This window comes from Hibiscus syriacus, unplaced genomic scaffold, assembly GCF_006381635.1.
Source record: "Hibiscus syriacus cultivar Baekdansim isolate YM2019G1 unplaced genomic scaffold, ASM638163v2 tig00012104_pilon, whole genome shotgun sequence".
NCBI classification, from domain to species: Eukaryota; Viridiplantae; Streptophyta; class Magnoliopsida; order Malvales; family Malvaceae; genus Hibiscus; species Hibiscus syriacus.
In genome coordinates, this window is record NW_024062265.1 from 374953 (window position 1) to 397470 (window position 22518).

Genomic DNA, 22518 nt, shown 5'->3' on the forward strand with positions numbered 1-22518 from the left:
ACTTACTTCGTGTTTAATTTATTTCAGGTTGCTATCCATGCTATAGGTGATAGAGCAAATGACTTGATCCTTGATATGTATGAATCTGTTGTCTCCAAAAATGGAAAAAGAGATCGGAGATTTAGGGTAACGGTCAAAATTTCGGGAGTTCTTCCTCCACCATGCATTCCTATGCTTCTCTTCGGATTTTGCATCGGCTTTTCATCGAAGAACGTTTACTTTATCATGATTTGCTTCTATCTGCACTGGCTTTAAATTTCTATACCTGGAATTGGTGTTGGATATATATGGATATATGATTGTCACAAGTATGCTTGATTTTTTTCCTATATTTGAGGATCATACCTCCATGTCCATGTCCTAAATGTACCAAACACCGACGCGGGTATCGGACATGGGTGCTTTTGAGAAAACGAAGTCCCCCGGTCTTCATTCCAAATTTCCAATGCTTTTAGCTGATGCTTTTCCTGGTTTCATCATAACAGGCACACGATTTCAGCTGTAACGAAATGGGATCTCTATCGACTGGAAAATTCGCTGATTTCGTCGTACTGTCAACCGATTCGTGGGACGACTTTGCTACCGAAGTATCTGCATCGGTTAATGCAACATATGTTGGTGGTGTCCAAGCCTATCCATGAAAGCTTTTGATCTTAAAACTGTCGGACTATTTCCCAGACGGTTTATGTTGTGGACTTTTGGAATAGAAGTCATGTTTGCTTTTCTGATAAAAAGTTTTGGGTAAGTTGTACGTTTAACACCTAAATTATCAGTTTTGACATGTCTTAAGGCATAAACTTTCATTTTTATTAAAATAATATTTAACATTTAGTTTTTATTTCATTTTAGTACCCTACTGGTGAAAACTTAATGAGTGTAATACCTAAACTATGAATTTTGGTCCGTTTTAATACTTAAACTTTTAATTTTTTAAAACTTACGTTAAATTTTGAATATGAGTACTAGAGTAAAACAAGAACTTTTAACAAAAACTTTTAACGTTCTGGTATTAAAATAAAATAAAAAACTAAGTTTATGTATAATTTTGAAAAAATTGAAAGTTTAGGTATTAAAATATACTCAAATTAATAGTTCAGGTACTCAACGAGTAATTTACCCAAAAAAATTTATACAAATAAAGGCTGAATGCCTAAAATGACCCCTATAGTTTAATGAAACTCTTTGATAAAAAAGATAAGATGAAAAATGTTACGTTAAATAAAAAAACAAAAAATACTTTTGATTTTCAAATCAATAATATATATATATATATATATATATATATATATATATATATATATATATATATATATATATATATATATATATATATATAACGACTATTAATGATTAATACATTTACAAAATACGAAATTAAAAAAAATGATCAAATTAAAATTTTAATTAATTGCATTATACTCCTCAATCTATGACCCTTATTTCAAATTGGTCTCTAAACTTTTAAACATTTCAATTTTATCCTTAAAATATGACTATCATTTTAAATTAGTCCTAAAACTTTTGAACATTTCATTTTCATCCCTAAATTGTGATATTCATTCTAAATTAGTCCCCAAACTTTTTGAATATTTCAATTTTATCCTAAATTATATGTATATACTAATCACATCTCTTGTTAATAAAATCATTAAATTAAGTTATATTATTATATGATTGGGGGGGAAATTAGGTTAAACTATGGTTTAAATGGATTATATATTTGGATGAATTTGGGGATGAAATTGTAATATCTAAAAGTCTAGGGACCAATTTAGAATGAGATTCATAGTTTGAGGATGAAATTGGAATGTTCAAAATTTTAAGGACTAATTTAAAATGAGAGTCATAGTTTGAGGACTTAATTGGAATTTTAAAAGTTTAAGGACTAATTTCAAATGAGGGTCATAGTTTGGGGATACATGATGCAATTAGCTCTTAAAAGTTTTAATAATCCAGTGCCTAAAATGAAAGGGTCCCTATACTTCAACGACTAATGTGTAGTTTAACCTATATAAAAAATATGTTACATATTTTGCAGATTCTATAATTAATTAAGTACAAAAATAAATAAATAAATTTGATTATTTCTCACTTTAGACAAACCTGGTTCTCGTCGCCATTAACGAAGCAACGATGAGTTCATCTTCTTCACTAACGATTCTCAATCCTTTTCCTCCTAAATCCTCCAAGATTCATTCAAACACGTCGTTATCTCCGCAGTCTTACCGCCGTCTCGTCCGCCGTGGTCGATCCTTTCCGGGCGCTGCTGCTGCTTCCACCGATTTCGACTTCGCCTTGCAAGATGCCCTTGAATCTTCTGGAATCGATACCTCTCACGCTAGAGTACTCCTCCTCCTCCTCCTTTTCTACTGTAAAGAGGAAACTATTGTATGCATTTCGAAATGTAGTTGGATAAATGTTAGAATTAGTTTAATCTAATGGATTTTGAGTAGTTTTCCATGGAAATTTCTTTTTAAAACTCAGTTGATTGCTTCTAATCAATGTTACATGAACTTTATTCATCCTCTATGTCATTGTTTTGGTTTTTTTATCATCTGCCAAGAGTTGATGAAGTTATGGCTGACTCTCAATTTGATTAGGAATGGAAACTCTCGATTTGAATGTTATAGTTTTAATTCTTGTGGAGGATAGAGGTTTTGATTTAGGTCTTTATGCCCCACTTAGTCACACATATATGAGAACGAACAACATGATAGGTTAAGCTAAATGATGTTTGAATGATATATCAAGTTTGATATAGTTAGTTGTTTAAAGTTTATATCTAAAATTGTTTTCTTCTGAATGATCTTTGAGCAGGAGGCCACGAAGGGTTTCGTTTCACAAATTAAAGAATTATCCAATATCGAGAGGGAAACAAGTATTAGTATAAATAGAGGCGTTGATCTCTGGAAAACTGCTCTTTACATAGCAGCGGAGGATGATTCTCTCGTTTCGCATTCTTCCGTTCCTTTGCCGGTGGATGCTTTTCTTGAAAGATTGGACGATCTTTCCATGGGCTACTGCTTTCACTATAATTTGTCATGCAGGTCGTAATGGGAGAATATTTTTGGAGAGCATAGAGAAATATTTGTATGTCAGAAAGGTGTTTGTAAGATTTTTTTATTTGCTCATAACTTAATGTCTTACCAAATGGTAAATGCCATTTTCAAGTCTATTGAGCATATAAAGTTGTTTATTTCTTAACTGTTATTGTGACCATCTGTTTTTCTAACTGGTTAATCCAATAACTTCTTCGTAGGGCTTTCGGAGATCTATGACCAAGAACCAAGCAGAGCCACGAGCCCTCTATCTTCACTCTGTATGAAAGACAGCCTTTCTCTCTTATCATTTTGTATTTACTTCTGAATGACATACCCTTTTATGTTGAATTTTTTCAGTTAGTTAATCTTTACAGTTTGAGCAGGTTTTGATGCATCGTTCAGGTTCTGCTTTAATGCTTTCGCTCATACACAGTGAGATCCTGAAAATGTTTCAAATGTGGGGCCTTTTGGAATTTGATATAGAGATTTCCTTTCCTCGTGATCATGATGGTCTTCCGAGAGCCTATGATAAGTAAAAGAGCAAAGAATCTGATCAGCCCCACATATTGACAGTACAAATGTTATCGGAAGAGGTGATGTTTATACTCTTGACCCTTTGATTTCTTACATTTTTATACATTAAATCTTATCTAAGTGAACTTAAAGAAAAACGGACACTTGATGCTTACAATAAGTTATGACCATTTCTCTGTATTTCGTTCTTTTCGCTTCTTTTAATTTACTCTCATGCTGGGACAAGTGGAACATGAGTTGAAAACAAGAAACTAATCACCTAAAATGATTGCTAATTGTTTGATTAATTATAACCGTTCTCTTTTGCTGTTCTTTTTCTCCTGTCTCATGAGAAGCTAATGATGCTATTTTAGATTCCAACTACATTCATGTGATGCTATAACGGTTGTAAGTTTTGCCATGTTGCTTCGAGTTTTCATGTTCCATAAAATATCCGTGTCCAATACTTGTATCCAACACATTTGGATATGGATATGATGATATGTTTCCCCAAATATATTTAAAAACTTGGGGAAAAAACTGAGTATAACTATCTCAGACTTAAACCTGTATCTGACACTTACCCCGAGTACAGGAAATGTAAGTAGTTTGGCTTAACCTCCTCCGGTTTATGTTCTTTACAAGAAATACATTGCATTTTCTATGTTCCCCCCCCCGGGTTTTTCTCAAATACTTCCATGATTGCAGGTTTTGAGTAATTTGAAGGCTGCTTTCTGGCCATTTCAACAAGATCATGCTGATAGTTTATTTTTAAGGGCAGCAGATGCAGCTAACTGTGTAGACAGCTTTAATTGAGTTATTTAGTTTGTGAAGTAGCTAATTGAGTTGAGAAAGTCTTCTTTACCTCTATAGTATCTAATTTGGATTAGCGATATATTAAATACCGATGGTAATACTAAAAGAACTAAACTAAATAAAATCTCAGTTTTTTGAGTTTGACAAATTAAATTTTCATAATTTTAATTTTTCAAAAATTGATTAAACAAGGCTTAAACCAAAAAACTACTTAAATTATGTCATTTTTTTGCTTTAAGTACCTAAACTATTTTTTGGTCAAACTAAGTTTTTAAACTATTATGAGGGTATTTGGTCCACGAAATGTAAGATTATCTTTGGAAATAATATTACTGAAACGTAAAATTAGTATGAGAATATAAAATTATAATGTTTGGTTAGAAGAATATAAAGATTATTTGAATGTATATTTTTCTTAATTATCTTTGTGATATATGTTTTTTTTTGGAATATTTTGGCCCTCAACATTTCACTTTGGGACAAAAATAAATGAAAATCATCAGTTAACACGCGATTAACGCTCCAAAATATGAGTTTTTTAACCTAAAATTAAACGTTGAGGGCGAAAATGCCTCGGATAAAAAAATAATAAGTAACAAAGTGATTATTCTATCAGATGGTAGGAGTCTTTTTGTCCTAAAATAAAACGTTGAGGGCCAAATATACTACAAAATGACCATTTTGATAAAAGTCAGGGGCTAATTTTGATATTATGCCTTCTTGAAAAAATTATTTTTGTTGGTAATGATCATAAAGAACCAAACGCCCTTTAAGTTATAGTTGGTTTGTGCCTATACTACATGAGATTTGAGGATAAAATCCCACATTCTTTTGCCTATTTGTTTGTTTGTGTTTGCTTATCATTTTAACGAACGAACACGAACAAGTTACATTCTTCAACAATTGAACACGAACAATAAATTTTGTCCATTTAATACTTTGTGTTCATTCGATTAAAGTTAAAGGAATGAACATGAATACATCCTCGTTCGTGTTTGTTTACAGACCTACTTATTTTTTCATCGGTTGATCTTTAAAATATTTATAATAATTATACATATATAAAAAAATATTTTATAAATTTTAAAAAAATAATAAAAGGGAGTCTGCTTCTTCAAAAATCTAAGCAAAAGCAAAAGTAAAAGTGAGAATAAAAGTGATTAATTACCTTACTCTTACATTTTAGGAAAGAACAATACTTCAATAAAGAAAGTATTTTTAAATAATTTAGCATATCAAGCTTTAATTTTTTTAATTTTTATTTTTGCATATATACCTTATTTTCCAAAAATTTTGGTAAGATAGCTTCCCCTTAATCTTGTCATTTTTCACTTATATATTATTGTAATTTATTTTCTAAAATCATATAATTGTGATTATATTTATTACTAAATTTTTTGTTAACTATTCTTCAAGATATTCATAATTATAATTTATGTATAAAATTATGGAGAAGCCATTGAATTTTTTAAAAGTGTTATGAGTTCTAGCAAAAGGAAAAGGGTTATCTTTGCAAATAAGCAAAGCACAATGCTTTAATCAAAGAAATTCATATTTATTGTTAGAACATCTAGTCATCATTCACTGCCATCTCATTCATTGCTCACAGAACACAAATGAAGATGGAGAAGAAGAGAGAGATTAATCATCCTTTTCATGAGCATCCCTTGGTGTTTGTGGAAGATCAAAGCAATGAAGGTGAGAAAGCTTACTGCTCAGCCTGTAGGGATGTGATTTCAGATCCATGCTTTAGTTGTGCACCCTATAATTATCACCTTCATAACAACTGTGCCCTCGCACCCCATACAATTTCCAATCACCCTCTCCATCCCCAGCACTCTGTTTTTTTTCTTCGAGAAAGGTCATATTCTGGTAATATTGTATATGGTTGTGCATTATGCAAGGAGAAACACAACATGTTCTTTTATGAATGTGCTGGTTGTTACTTTTCCCTTGACATCAAATGCGCTGATTTGTCTTCTTTATGTAGTAAGGTCAACCAAGAGTCCAAACATGACTTCCACCCACATCCATTGACCTTCATTCCAAGTCCCACGGATGAATTCAAAAGATTCAACTGCTTTTGGTGTCATCAACCATTAATAGATGCTTTTTACTTTTGTTTTCGATGCCTACCGTTTGTTTTCCATAAAAAATGCCTTGATGAGTTACCTGCTAAAATTCATCACCCTTCCCATCTAATACACTCTCTTTTTCTTGACTCTAATGTGACTGATTCCTTTTGCAAGCTATGCCAAAAGCAACATCCTGGATATTTTTATTATTGTTCTCTTTGTAATTTTAATATCAATATTATATGTGCTTGGCCGAGATCCATTGTTGAAGATAAAAGCCACCATCAACACTCATTCACATTATTTTGGAGAAGAAGTTCATTCATTTGTGATGCATGTAGTACCGAGGGACACTATATGTCTTACATATGTTCTACATGCAGCATCACAGTCCATAAAGATTGCATTTCACTCCCACGCATTATCAAATTTTCACGACATGATCATTGTCTTTTTCACAAATATTTTCTTCAAACACGAGAGCTTACAAAGCAAGATTGCAAGATTTGTTTCAAAGAAGTGAAGTTTGAGCGTGGGAGTTACTCTTGTGTGAAGTCCGGTTGCAGTTACATCGTTCACGTGAATTGTGCCTTGGAGGATAACAGATTTTACGAGGTGGTTGAGCGAGAAAGCCGATGCGAGGAGCTCTATGGAAGTTCATCTAAGTCTACGCAGCCTTCCATCACTCGCGTTGTTGAGGTGAGTGAAGATGGGGAAGCCACAAAGATTGAACATTTCAGCCACGAAGGTCATTGCTTGGTGTTAGCAGACAAGATGGAGGAGGAAACTGATAGAAGATGTGATGGGTGCATGCTACCTGTCTCAACTCTGTTTTATTATTGTTCTGAATCAGAATGCCATTTCTATCTCCACAAAAACTGTGCCGAGCTGCCAAGAGTAAAGCGTCATTGGTTTCGTCGATCTCCTGCCACTCTCGACTCCACAAGCTTGATGACGTGTGACTTGTGCAAACGACCTTGTAGCGGTTTCTTCTACGTTATCAGAGGACTCTGGGTTTGCTTAAGGTGTGCTGAAGTACCTGACGTGATTGAATTTCAAGGACACGAGCACTTGCTGTTTTATGATTTCAAATGCAGGGAGCGATGCAATGGTTGTGGCGCTGACCCAGGTGAAGAAGGTGCATTCAGATGTGGAAAGTGCAGTTTTACTTTGGATTTCAAATGCTTATCGTTACCACAATCAGTTGTTCACAAAATTGATGAACATCAGCTAAACCTCACCTATCACGATGATAATGATTATTCAAAGCATCTTCGTTGTGATATATGTGAAGGAAAAAGAGACCGGAGCCTCTGGTATTATTGTTGTTCGATCTGTGATACTTCTGCTCATCCCGATTGTATTCTTGGAGAATTTCCATTTCTCAAGGATGGGATAACATTGCCTTTTCATCGCGGACATCATCATGGTGTTCAGTTTCATAGGAAGGCTGAGGACTACCCTAACTGCTTGTTTTGCGGTCAGCGTTGCCGAAGAGAAATTGTCAAGTGTGCGGAGTCTACGTGCAACTATATTGCTCACTTCGAATGTTGGTGGCGTAGACTCTAAAATGTCTGCAGCGTAAGTTGTTCAGGTAATCATAGAGCCATTGTTATGGTTGATTGCTGAGATGGTGTTGTCTTATTTGCATCCATTGACATTAACTTCAATGGTGTTGATGATTGTAGATGTGTTTGGCTCAAAATGGAAGGTTTAGAGGAATTCAAAGGATTTCGCATCGGAAAACTTTGAGTGAGCTTTATCTATGAGTGTTATTAGTGTGTGATTAATGGATTTGTGTGATTATATTTCAATGTAATGATTCCCAGTGTTATTATTGTGTGATTATGTTTCAATGTAATGATTCCCAGTGTTATTATTGTGTGATTATGTTTCAATGTCAATTTAAGAATATTTCTTACACAGTTTTTATTACACTTTCAACCCGAACATCAAAGTAATTTATAAATGAATGTTAATGATGGGCACAACATACTTAAGGGTAAATTACGTATTTAGTACCTAAACTATCAATTTTAGTTTATTTTAGTATCTAAATTTATTTTTTTTAAATCATACCTAACGTTTAATTTTTGTTTCATTTTAGTATCTCACTGTTAAAAACTTAACGTGTTTAGTACCCAAACTATAAAATTTACTCCGTTTTAGTATCTAAAATTTTAATTTTTATAAAATATATGGATCAAATAATAAACATACATGTATATATCTATAACTCGAATAGAAAGTAGGGGTGAGCCGCGAGCAAATCTTGACTCGACTCGAAAAATCGAATTTCTTTTTTTTTTAATTTTGAGTTATTCGAGTTAACTCGATTTATCAATTCGGTTTTCGAGTTTGAGTCGATTTGAAATTTTGAAATTTCGAGTTACTCAAAAAACTGAAAAATTGAATTAGTATTTTGATTGTTTTACGATTTAATCCTTGATTTCATCATTCCTTCAATTCCTCCTTCATTTTAATTTCATTTTTCATCAAATTTGAACCATGTGGTCTTAAACTATCATAGAATACATATGCATTTTCAATTCATCTTTTATATATATATATAACAAATTATTTTTTTTCAATTTAGTCCCTCAATTTTTCATGATTTCGTTTTTTCTTCAGTTCATCATTTATTTTAAGTATGTTTTTACCAAATTTAAACAACATGCTCATATACCACAATAAAATACATATATAACTTCAGTTCTCACTTTTTTTTACTAAAAATGTTCTCTCTGTTTTTATTTAGTCCCTTAACTTTACATTTTACTCAATTTGGTCTTTTAACTACAATTGTTAGCAAATTCTTTATTCCCATCAATTCATTGACTCCTATACTCTCATCAATATTTTTCCCTCAAAATACTTCCTTTTAAATATCATGGAATATCGGACGTAGCCAGAATTATTTCCTTATTCCACTAGGACGAAGCCAATAGTTCCCAAGAATCTGTCTTAATTGGTGAAGGACACATGATGGTGCGTTGGGCTGGTGGCACTGACCTACACAAATTATCCATATCGTCGGGGCAATTTTGAAGCTGAGAAGGTGGCAATGGCATTGTTGTTTTAAAGCAGAAACGAATCTCCTTGAGGTATAGCTGCTTTATGCCTCTAATTGGCAGTAATGCCTCTAATTGGCATAATGCATGAGATTTGAGGATAGAATCCCACTTTCCTTTTCACATTTTGTATTAAAGTGTCCATGTCATGTGCAGTATCTGATGGTTTTACTCCCAAAACTGCATGTTCAACAATGAAAACAAGGGTAAAATATAAGAAATACATGGAATTTTTTTATTTAAGTCCCTGGACTATTTAATGGTTAAAATAAATAATTAATTTTATATGACGTGTCAACGTCTTATTGATCAAAAAAAATTCTAAATGAAAAACAATAGGACTTAAAATGATTAAATATAATAGTTTAAAGGCTTAGTTTGACCAAAAAAATAGTTTTAAGTACTTAAAGCAATATATATATATATATATATATAATTTCAGTACTTATTTTTACTTTAGGCTTAATACAAAAATGAGTGTCTAAACTATACCCCAAATTGAATTTTCTAAACTAATTTGAAGACTTATTGTACCTTGTGGCTTCTACCTTAGAAAAAATCCATAAAAAGGTGGGTAATATTTTTAATTTTAATGCTAACGGGAACAATCTTGTAAAGCAAAATTTCCATTCAAAAGAGGAAAACGAATATTGTACTTTAAATTGAACTTAATTTCCAACATATTCACTTTGGTATTCATGGAATTCCATTCCATTTTTTATTATTTTATGATCCATCTTTATTCTTTTCTTTTTCAATTAAACTTTGGGTAAATTACAAATATTTTTAATTTATTCATTGAACTTAATATATTGGGTTTCTTTGGTCACTCACTTACTAAGTCGTTTTCTCACTAATGACGTTATAAATAGATTTTTATATAAATACAAATTGATGTCATTTTTTAAAAATTTTATTTTCTTAAAAAATCATTTTGATGCTGTTAACTATTTAATGATGGGTGATTAAAAAATTAAGTATATTAAGTTTAGTAAAAAAAAATTTATATTTTCAGTAAATAAAATAAGAGAGAATGTAAAATTTAGTGATAAGTTATCATTAACGTTAAACCCCACCATTGACATTGACTAGCTCCTCCATTAATTATAAATTTAAAACCCAAGTTTCAGGCACAGAGACTTCAATCAATCGCTTCCTTTACTGCTGTAAGTTTCTCTCTCTAAGCAGCATATGGTGTAATTAAAAACTTGGGTTTTTTTTTAAGTTTTCCCCCCATGTTTTATGGCTTATGCCATGCAAATGTCATTAAAGTATGAGCATGGGGTTTTCGAGCTCATAAGCTTTAAAATACTGCATATTCACTTCCCAAGTTGTTATCTTAAATCTGGGTTTTTCTTATTTACCCTGTTTGTGTGTTGAAAATCATTGCTTTGTTGTCAAAGTTTGACTTTTTCTCTATTTTTAATCAGAATTCTTGAAAATTTCATTTTTTTTAATCGTTTGAATCGTGCTTAGTAATCCCTTTAAATTGTAATCACTAGTGGCAAGCCTTTGTCTATTTTTTATTCACTTGTTTTCTGACAAAGTTGCCTGTAAGTGGGCTCTTTCAGCTCAATTTTGCCTGTTGTGTCCTGTTTTTGACTTTCTGGTTTGGTTCTTGTTTGATCCTGGTATGTCTCCGACGTTTGCTTGATCTCAGGTTTCGATTTCTTTTTTCAGGTTCGATCCTTGTAGAAACAGTGCTTAATTTGCCAATTGCATTGGTCTTTTTTGACTGATTTTGATGAATTTGAATGATTTTTGTTTGTTTGTATGGAAATAAGGATCCCCTTTTGTTCTTTTTCGATGTACATTTCGACTAGTCCCGAATTCGATCTTGAATTTTGTTATGCCTGTGAGCCTTTGATTCAGTTTTTCATCTCAGTAATTGATGTCAAAGTAGTAGTTCATGTTCTGATTGTTTAAAACTTCTTGCTTGATTTTGATTTCTGGTGCATTAGTTATCGGGTTTTCTTTCGAGCGTGAGTGCATTTTGTCTCTGTAAGTTTTCCCACGTATTTGGTGCTCATCGTCAGTTAATGTCTCCTTATCTATGTGTCGGACATCAATACTTTGAGAAAAACGAACGTAGGAGCAATATTGGTATTTCACTAAATTTGAACCAGCTAAACTGTTTTTCAGCTTTTTATCTTATGATTCGATTTGTTTTTCCGATTAAATTCTGTTTCTGACGTAATTTCTGTTGCATTGTATCCGAGATATTTTGGGGCGTCGAATTTATGTTCGAGAGCGATCGAAAGGAGTCTAAATGGTCGATCGGTGTTTGATCGGTGATAGATATTATTTTAAATAATTATATTTTTACAATAATATTATTTTTTTCACCTCATAAAATCATAAATAATTAATATATTGAATATTAAAAATATAAAATAATTTTAAATACTCAAATTTATTAATATTTTACTAAATTAAACTCTTTGTATGTTATTATCATGTTTATAATTTTGAGTAAAGTACAAAATATAATTGAAGATACTAATTTTTTACCCATATTATTATTATTATTATTATTATTATTATTATTATTATCATTATTATTATTATTAAATATATATTAAATACATATATAAATAATTAATTACAGGCCCAATTACAACTGGACCGGCCTAGTTACAAACAAACCAGAACCGGTCCAGACCAACCAGAAACCCTAAACATTTGGGGGTTTCAATTAGGGTTTCCTAACCCTAATCCCAGTCGCCTCATCATCACAGCCGTTGGATCTGAGAGATCCAACGGTCCTCAGATATGCCAGAAGAAACCCTAGGGTATCATTACCCTAAGGCCACGCGGCGCCGCCCCAGTTTCCAATCACCGCTGCCGACACTCTTTCGCCGCCTCCGCCGCTGCCACGTCCCAAATGAAGACTCCAGAAGACCAGCTGCCCTCCACACGCCATGGCTACGGGGTGAGTCACCACTGGTAGTCCGGTGACTCACTGAGACCCCCTCTTCGGACCGGTACGATGGCCACACCGGTGGTGGCTATAAAAGCCACCACCTGAACCTGAAAAAAAAAGGAGGAAGAAGACAGAGAACACATACCAGAGATACAAAACCAAAAAAATATATATATACAAAATACTACCAACGATCTCAGTCAACATCCCACAACCAGCAACCAAAAACAGAAGAAAAAGGAGGAGAAAGACTTACCGAGGAAGCCAAACGCCGGATCTCACCAAAACCTTCGAAAAACCGAAGGTATTCTTTTTAGATTTGCTCCGATTGGGAGCCGTTTAACGGAAAAGAGCATCGGAACCGTCATTAGGACGGTCCGATCTACGTTTAGATGTAAAAAAAAAATTTTCCGGCCACCGAAGACGGTGGTTGACGGCGGACGAACGCCGACTGACGGCTGCCGGCCGGCTGGCTTCTCTCTGTTCTAGAGAGAAGCGAGAGAAAATTCTCTCTCTCAGAGAAGAGAGAGAAAGAAAAAAAAAATGAAATGAAGCTGGCCCTTCGGGCCAGCCGGTTTTGACCTTATATAGGCCTTCCCGAACGACGTCGTTTCGGGAAGGACTATGCGCGTAATTAGATAATAGTTAAACCCCGTCCGCTGTCCTCCTAATTTGTAATTTTTACATTCTAGTCACTAAATCGATTTTATAACACTTTTAATTCGGATCTTTAATTTTAATTTCTTTTATTTTAGTCCTTTATATTAAAATAATATATTTAGGATAAATAACAGATTTAATCCTTTAATTTTAATAAATAATATTTAATCCTTAGTTTATATTTTAATTTATTTTATTCTAATATCCGAATTTTAGATTATTTATTTTAGTCACTAAATTATCAAAAAAAGAAAAGAAAAAAAATAGCATGTTCAATCCCTGTAATTCTGATTAATTATGAATTAGGTTTTTCAATTTTAATTTCACTATATTTTAATCATTTATTTTATGTATTTTTTATTGCTTTTAAATATATAGTTAGAATTGTATTTTTTTACTTGTTTATATATTTAAATATTGTATAAATATATAATAAATAAATATTTATTTTAAATAAATTATTTTAATATTTAGTTTTCAATATCAAAGAAAAGGACAGTCTTAAAACAACTGGATGTCCTATTCTGATATTTTAAAATTAAAAAATTAAACAATATTATTTAAATTAATATTTATCAATATCAAAGAAAAGAGCTGTCTTAAGGCACCTAGAAGTTCTTTTCTGATATTTTTAGATAAATAAATATTTTATATAATTTTGAAATAATAGGATTATAAATTAAATATTTTTGAATTTTAAATTTTAATAATAGAGACAATTTATAATTAAAAAGTACCAATTTTGGGCGTTGTAGGGGTGCTAATCCTTCCCTAAACGTAACCGACCACGAACCCCTTTTTATTATTAAAAAGAATGAATTTTTGGTTATAAACGCAGATCAGTTCAATTTTTTAATTGATGTTTTCTTAAAACTCTTTTAAAAAATAATTTTTAGGTATTCGACCTACCTGATCCAAAAGGCCTATGGCGACTACCCAAATTATTTTCAAAACCATTTATTTATATAGATTTTCCCGCCAAAATAAATATTTCGTGCCCGGACGAAAACCGGTTACGACAGCTTGGCGACTCCGCTGGGGACTGGTCAAACTTTAAAATCAATTATAAATTGTCTCTATTAATTAAAAATTAAAAATTTATATATTTAATTTTTAATTTTTTCTTTTCAAAATTTTTATATTTTCATAATATTTATATGTTTTATTTTATTTGCAAGTATTTTATTTCATTATTTATTTCTCTGTCAAAGGTTTGAACATTTCTCCTCACACACAACACTTGCATTGCATTACATAAAGCTCTATAATTGAGTTGTCCCTTTTAAGTGGGAGTGAAAGCGACGTCTTCGTGAGAATTTATTCTCCGTGTCAGACCTAGCAAGTAACTTTCGGGGTTCATATGCTCTATGTCTTCGTGAGAATTTATTCTCCGTGTCAGGCATAGAGAAATGTATCCCCTCGAATTGAACTCGATCCACTTTAGTCTGTGATGGACTAGGATTAAGGGTTAGCAGCCTAAGGGGGCACTAACATGGACAATTCGAGTACCTTGACTCCTAGATCTGAAACCCTGCATATAAAAAACCTTAGAAACTCTTCCAATCCGAAGTCATGCCGAAATTTTGTCTAAAATAGGTGTACACATAGGAGAAATGAATTCTAAACTTTCTTGTTTATTTATTTCCGTTAATGATTAAATTACATGTATATTTAAATTATTTAAATTTAGAAAAAGCATGTTTAGATAAAAAAATATTTATGTAAATATTGAATTTTTTTTATGTAAACTAATTTATTTTCTTTTTGTGTGTTCTTTATTTTTCTGTTTGCATTGCATCATACAGGATAAAAGACATTGATCCTTGTGTTAATTGTCTCATTGGAAAGCCTTCATCTATGGATAAAAAGTGTTCAAATCAAGTAATTCTAAACTCAGAAGTAAGACAGTGGGCTGAGGATTTACAAAGACAAGAAGGAGACAGTCTGCAGGATGATTATGTATCTGACTTGGCCAGTTATGCTCCAGTTTCACTAAAAAGAAATGATATGCAAGATTTGCGAAGCATTTGGGAAAGTTGGGATTCAAACAAAAAATTGCAGTTTTATCAGACTTACGGAGACATCCCATATTTGCTCTATGTAGAAATTGATGATGAATTACTCAGAGCCCTAATTCAATTCTGGAATCCAGGGTACAATTGCTTTACTCTCAATAAAGAGGATTTGGTCCCTACTATTGAAGAATACACAACTTTGCTACATATAGATGGGGCTTTGGAGAATCGAATCTATTCAAAGTCAATTAAAACTCAACCCTTTCGAGTTAAATTAGCAAAGATTGCCGGGGTACGAGAAGAATAGGTGGCATCACGTACAAAACAAAAAGGCGAAAGCGAAGGCATTGCTTGGACCAACATTAGAGAACTTATTCAGAGCCATCCAGATATTAAAGTACGATTCGATTTATTTGCTCTGGGTATATATGGTATGGTCATCTTCCCAAAAGTATTGGGATATGTTGAAGTTGCAGTGGTAGATTTGTTTGAGCAGCTACCGAAAAAGATTAATCATGCTTCTGCAATTCTAGCAGAGACCTTCAGATCGTTAAATGCTTGTAGAAAGTTAGGAGGTGGACGATTCTCAGGGTGTACCCAGTTGTTATATGTTTGGATCCGTAGTCATTTCTGGAGGACAGAAAAAGTTTCATACCGACGCTTTAATACGGATTACTCACCATTAAAAGAATTTCTGGAGCAGGAATGGCCGAAAGAAATTAAGAAAGATATGTGGATTAATGCCTTTCGAAATCTGCAAAGCAATGACATTGTTTGGCGAGCCCCGTGGCAAATACAAAGGGAATTCATTTACAAATGTGGAGATTACAACTGGATAATGCTACTCGGATTATGGGGAGGAATTGGATATGCACCACTTCTGGTCATAAGACAGTATGAAGGTCGTCAATTTGTACCTGTCACTGTTGGATTACAGTCATCTGAATTCACATTCCACAGCAAAAATTATAAAAGAAGTATCATGGAAGCCGTTACAGCTTGGAAAACAACTTTTTGTATCCGAGCTAAAGCAGCAAAAGAAATGTTAACTCCTGATTATGAAGAATGGAGATCTGTCAGAAAAAATGAAAATATTCCTCTACCAGATCAAAATGAGGATATCTCTATGGAAGATCGCATTAAGGTGGTTCCGTCAGAGATTGAAATCTTGAGAGCTGAGTTTGAAGCAGAAAGAGAAGGCTGGTCGAAAGAATTAGAGCAAATGAGACAAGATAAAGCTATGTTGGGGTTTGACATTGACTTTCATTCATCACAATGTGCAATGTTGAGAAAAGATAAAGAAAAAGGTGAGGATGAGTACAGAGCCTTACAGAAAAATTACCAGGAGTTATATAAATCCCGGAAAGCATCAGGATCAAGCCAAGCAACAATACAGATGACCAGAGAATTGAACATCGAGAAAAGACGAGTTGAAGATCTGAAAGGAAAGAATAGTCGTCTACTTAAAAACCTTGAGAAATGAAAGCAAAAAATGGAAGATTTTGAGGTCGACAGAAGAGAGCGAATTATAAAACACAAGGCTGAGCATCGCGAGATCATGAATGAAATGCAAAGAGAAAGAGATCGAGCCAAAGATTTAGAAGAAATGAAGAATGACATCTTTAATAAATTTGAAGGTGAGAAAAATATCATGTTCAAGGGATTTGAATCTGAAATGAACCAGTTGATTGCTGAACTTGAAGTCAGAGGCCAAAAGATGGAAGAATCCAATGTTGAAAAAGAAAAATGGGAGCTGGAAAGAAAAAATTTCAACACCAGACTTGAGGTAGAGCAGGAAGTGGCTAGAAATTGGATGCGAAGATGCAGAAACAAAGATGTTCAGATCCAGAAGCTTAATCAAAGAACGCAAGAAGCACGAACAAAACTTGAAGAAGATCTGGATCAGTCTAGAAATAAAAACTCAGAGTTTAATGCTTACATTTTGCAACTTGAGGAATCGTTGTTTCAAGAAAAGGTTCGTCTAGGGCCTAATGATCTCAAAGAAAGTAATGAGGAAAATGCTTCACTGCGAATACGCATTAGAGATCTTGAAAAAATTCTGCACAATTGTCAAGTCAGAATCACTGAGTTAGAGCAAACTCTTGAAGGAACAAATGAACAATGGCAAAAGTCAACTGAGTTCTATGTTGAAAGAAGTGAAGAAAGAAGTAATATGGTGTTCGAGGCCATGGTACAAATGAGCGAAGTTGCTAGATATGTTGGGGAACTAGCTGTTGAAGCCAAAATAATTGAGCATCACGTTGATCCAGTTTCTAAGTGCGGAAAGAAGGTGTCATGGTTAATGAAAGAAATTATAGAGCTTAATAGGAAAGCTACGCCTTATCTGTAGTTCTGAACTATTATAAAGAAACTTTTGTATGCCGATGAAAGTTGTTCTATGACAGTTAACTTTTTGGGATCAATATCTTTTTTGCATACATACATTTTGCATACATTCATCATTCATTTCATAATTTTCTTTATGAATAATTTTATTTAATAAGATAAAATTCATTAATTAAAATTTGAGAAAATAATAATATTAAAAGATTTTTTAATCGCAGTTATTCTGGCCAAAAGAGAAATACAACATCACTACGGTACTAGACAAGCTACTAAGAGAATTATGGAGGATAAAATACAGCGTATTGAGGAACAACATCATAAAGAACAAGAAGAAATGAGAATGAAGCTGGAAAAAATTGAAGCCAGTATTGCAAATTCACAAGACAGTATGATGAAGAAAATAGAGGACATGTTTAAAAGGCAGGCTATCAGTGGAAAAATGCATGAAAATCCTGTATCTTTCGATCAAGAACCCATATATCCTCTAGGATTTTCACCAGAACCAATTTATCACTCTGGTACTACACCTATACAAATCAATGCTCGTACATCTGCATTACAAGAAGCCAAACTACATGAAGATCAACAAGTGAATCCTGCATCTTCAAGCAAAAATCCGCTTATATCAGATGTGAAAATAGGGGATCTTAATACTGATCATTTGATCCCGGATTTGAATGAGCTGAATGAGAAACAAAAAGTAAATGAAGAACTGACCAGACAGATCAAGAGCTTAGAAGAACGAATGAAATCCGTGGAAATAACAGAATCATTCTATGGGTTTGATGCTAGTGAGTTGAGTTTGGTTCCAGACCTAATCCTCCCCATCAAGTTCAAAGCTCCTGAATTTGATAAATATGACGGTACTACATGCCCTTCATCCCACATTACTATGTTTTGTCGAAGAATGGCAGGATATGTGAAGGACGAGAAATTGTTAATTCACTGCTTTCAGGATAGTTTGACAGGACCGGCTTTAAAATGGTATACTCAATTGACCAAAGCCAACATTAGATCCTGGAAAGATCTGGCTAAAGCATTCTTAGAGCAGTATCGCCACGTAACAGACATGGTTCCTGATAGATGGACTCTCCAAAATTTGGAGAAAAAGAATAATGAAACATTCAGACAGTATGCTCAAAGATGGCGTGATACAGCAGCCCAAGTTCAACCACCTTTGTCAGAAAAAGAGGCCACAGTAATATTTGTTCATACATTGAAGGCTCCTTATTTAAATCATCTAATGGGGAATGCAACCAGAAATTTCGCAGATTTGGTCATTTCTGGAGAACTCATTGAAAATGTTTTGAAAAGTGGCAAGATTGAGTCAAATGAAGGGTCCAGTTCCAAAAGACCTACGTACCGGAAAAGGAGAATGAAGTCAATAATGCCAATTCTTACAGCAAGGATTCATCGAAAAGTGTTACAATAACCCATCCAAGGGTTAAGAAAGAGGAAACAAACACTAATCGAGCAGATTCCAGAGGATCTCGAAAGGAAAATGAAAGGTTGTCTTTTACACCTTTACCAGTACCATACACTGAGATCTATGATTCACTGTTAAAAGCAGATGTCATACGGCCTTATCCTTTGGTTCCCATGCAACCACCATTCCCTCCTTGGTATGATACAAAGGCCCACTGTGTTTATCATGAAGGAATCACAGGTCATTCTATTGAAAACTGTTTGGCATTCAAAAGGGTGGTTCAAAATTTGATCAACACTGGGAAGTTGGAATTCAATACACCATCTGCATCAAATCATCCATTACCAAATCATGGAGATAAAAACGTGAATGCAATTCAGGAAGAGAACAGAAAGAAAGCAAAAACTGACATTTCTGAAATTAAATCTCCGTTTGTTTGGGTATTCCAACAACTCTCTTTAACCGGCATAATTCCACAACAATTCAGGCCAAAGCAGAATGAAGGCAAGAATTATTGTGAATATCATCAGGAGAAAGGGCATAAAATTCAACTATGTCCTGAGTTTAGGGATTTGGTGCAAAAATTGATGAACAATAGAGAAATAGAATTCTTTGAAGAAGAACCAGGAAAAAAAGAAGATGATGTTTGCTCATCAGAGGATTCTAAACCTAGTCAAAGAACAAATGATCCTGTGATCATTAATGTGAAATCATCTACGGTGATTAGTGCACCAATAAAGCCGAAAGTAGTTATCACCACTCCTCTACCATTTCCATACAAAGATACCCGCAGGGTACCTTGGAATTATACTACCAATGTTTCAATGGTAGGAGGATCTGTTTCTCTAGAAAAAACAGAAGAGAAAATACAGAGTTTGGATACAACATCGACGTCTGAAGCAGTGAGCGAAGTCGGTTTCTTTACAAGAAGTGGGAGATGTTACTCTCCCGAAACATCCAATGCTTCAGAACAAGTGAAAGCAAAAGGAAAAGCCATGGCAATACCTCAGAAAGTATTTGAGGATGAATCCCTTCCAGCATTTAATGAGCCTGTGACAGAAAAACAAGCTCAAGAATTTTTGAAATTCCTGAAACATAGTGAATATAGTGTGGTTGAACAACTACACAAACAACAAGCAAGAATTTCCATTCTTGATCTATTGATGAATTCAGAAGCACATAGAAATGCTTTGATGAAAATTCTCAATCAAACATTCATCCCTGAAGATATATCCCTCAATAAACTTGACAGAATTGTGGGACATATAGCCACTGACAATTACATAACATTCACAGATGATGAAATACCAGAAGGCGGAATGGGGTCGGTAAAAGCTTTGAACATCACGACACATTGTCATGGTCATGTGTTGCCAGGAGTATTGATTGACAATGGGTCCGCTCTCAATTTAATGCCTCTAGTCACACTTCAAAGAATGCCTCTGGATCAATCACACATGAAGAGTTATCAGAATGTAGTACGAGCATTTGATGGTACTCAAAAAGAAGTGCCTGGGAAAATGGAAATACCGTTGTTAATTGGCCCAGTCGTATACAATATTGACTTTGTGGTGATGGACATCCACCCTACATATAATTGTCTATTAGGGAGGCCATGGATTCATTCAGCAGGAGCCGTTCCTTCTTCATTACATCAGAAATTAAAATTTGTTGTTGATGGACAACTAATATGCGTAGGAGCTGAAGAAGAAATCATTGCGTCTATAACAAGCAATGTTCCATATATCGACACCAATGATGATGCTCTTGAATGCTCTTTCCGAGCTCTTGAATTTGTAAATGCAACCTTTATTGCAGAAGGAAGCAAAATTCCATATCCCAGATTGTCTGATTGCACAAAAATGACGGTACAACAAACTTTAGGCATCGGAGCTAAAGCTGGGAAAGGTCTAGGAAAGAATCTTCAAGGGATTTCAGTTCCTATCAGTATAAAGATGAAAAAAGACCGTTTTGGGCTGGGGTTTAAGCCCAATCTTCAGCAAAAGAACAAAGAGATGAAAAGAAGATGTGAAGACAGAAAGGCAAAATTGAAAGGGGGAGAAATCCTTTGGAAACACATGTCTTTCCCACAATTGAAAACTATATTCAGATCAGGGGGAACAATTAATGTAGAACAGCAGCTTGTTGAAGCCTTTAAAGAAGAAAAGTTGACGAAAGATCAAGACATAGTTGAAGAAGCTATGAACGGATTATTTATCAACATGATCATGAATGACAACAAGACTTGCAAATACTTGGATAAGATTCGCCCATGTTTTCCTGGAGAAACACTCAACAATTGGACCACTGAAGATCTTCCTATAGTTTTTAATATTAACGCAGAGTAATATTCAGAACTAATCTTTATGTTTAGCTCAAAAATATGAAAACTTTTTGTTATCTTGTAAAAGAAATTATGTTAAATATAAGAAATTTTCTTTAAAATTTTCATATGGCAATCATTCTTTATATTTTCTTACATTTTTACATTTATTTATTTCATAAATTTACTATATTCTTTCGGAAATATGTCCGACTTAAATTTGCAGGTGTCACTGTGTTAATAGCATGTGTATTCCTAAATTTAATCCAGTGATAAATTTAGAGCAGCCTATATGTCTGGAAGAAATCAATGGGTGTGAGAATGAACTAGAATGTGATGTTCCTACTGAACTATTAAGATTGGTAGAAAAAGAAGACAAACAAATTCTACCCCACAAAGAAGAGGTTGAGACTGTGAATTTGGGAACAAATGAAGAAATGAAAGAGGTGAAAATTGGTACTACTCTGACAATCCAGATAAAACAAGAATTGATAAATCTCCTTCAAGAGTTCAAAGATATTTTTGCCTGGTCTTATCAAGATATGCCTGGTTTAAGCACAGATATAGCGATACACAAGCTTCCAATCAATCCAGAATATAAATCGGTCCAACAAAAGCTCAGACGAATGAGGCCAGAAATGTTGTTGCAAATCAAAGAAGAAGTGATGAAACAGATCAATGCAGGTTTCCTACAGGCATCTAAATACCCAGAATGGGTAGCCAACATTGTGCCCGTACCAAAGAAGAATGGGAAGGTTCGAATGTGTGTGGATTACAGAGATCTCAACAAAGCTAGTCCAAAAGATAGTTTTCCATTACCCCACATAGACACATTGGTGGACAATACTGCAGGACATGCATGGTTTTCATTTATGGATGGATTTTCAGGATATAATCAGATAAAAATGAATCCTGAAGACATGGAAAAAACAACATTTATAACCATGTGGGGCACATTCTGTTATAAAGTGATGCCATTTGGATTGAAAAATGCAGGGGCAACGTATCAAAGAGCCATGGTAACTTTGTTTCATGACATGATGCACAAAGAGATTGAAGTATACGTAGATGACATGATTGCCAAATCCCGAACTGAAGAAGAACATATTCAAAATCTGAGAAAGCTTTTCCAGAGATTGAGGAAGTATCAATTAAAGCTCAACCCCGCAAAATGCACTTTTGGGGTAACTTCCGGGAAACTTTTGGGATTTTGGTCAGCAAAAAAGGAATCGAGATTGATCCAGATAAAGTAAAAGCAATTCAAGATCTTTCACCACCCAATACAAAAAAAGAAGTTCGAGGCTTTTTG

General features: G+C 33.7%; 1 long non-coding RNA gene and 1 pseudogene across 1 annotated transcript; both read left to right on the forward strand.

The window, feature by feature from the left end:
* Positions 1 to 22518, forward strand: part of LOC120205061 — a 93930-nt pseudogene that overhangs the window by 38909 nt on the left and 32503 nt on the right.
* Positions 3273 to 4387, forward strand: LOC120205107. The gene is made up of 3 exons (XR_005524002.1): positions 3273 to 3319; positions 3425 to 3634; positions 4263 to 4387. It is a non-coding gene; the product is annotated as an uncharacterized LOC120205107 (long non-coding RNA).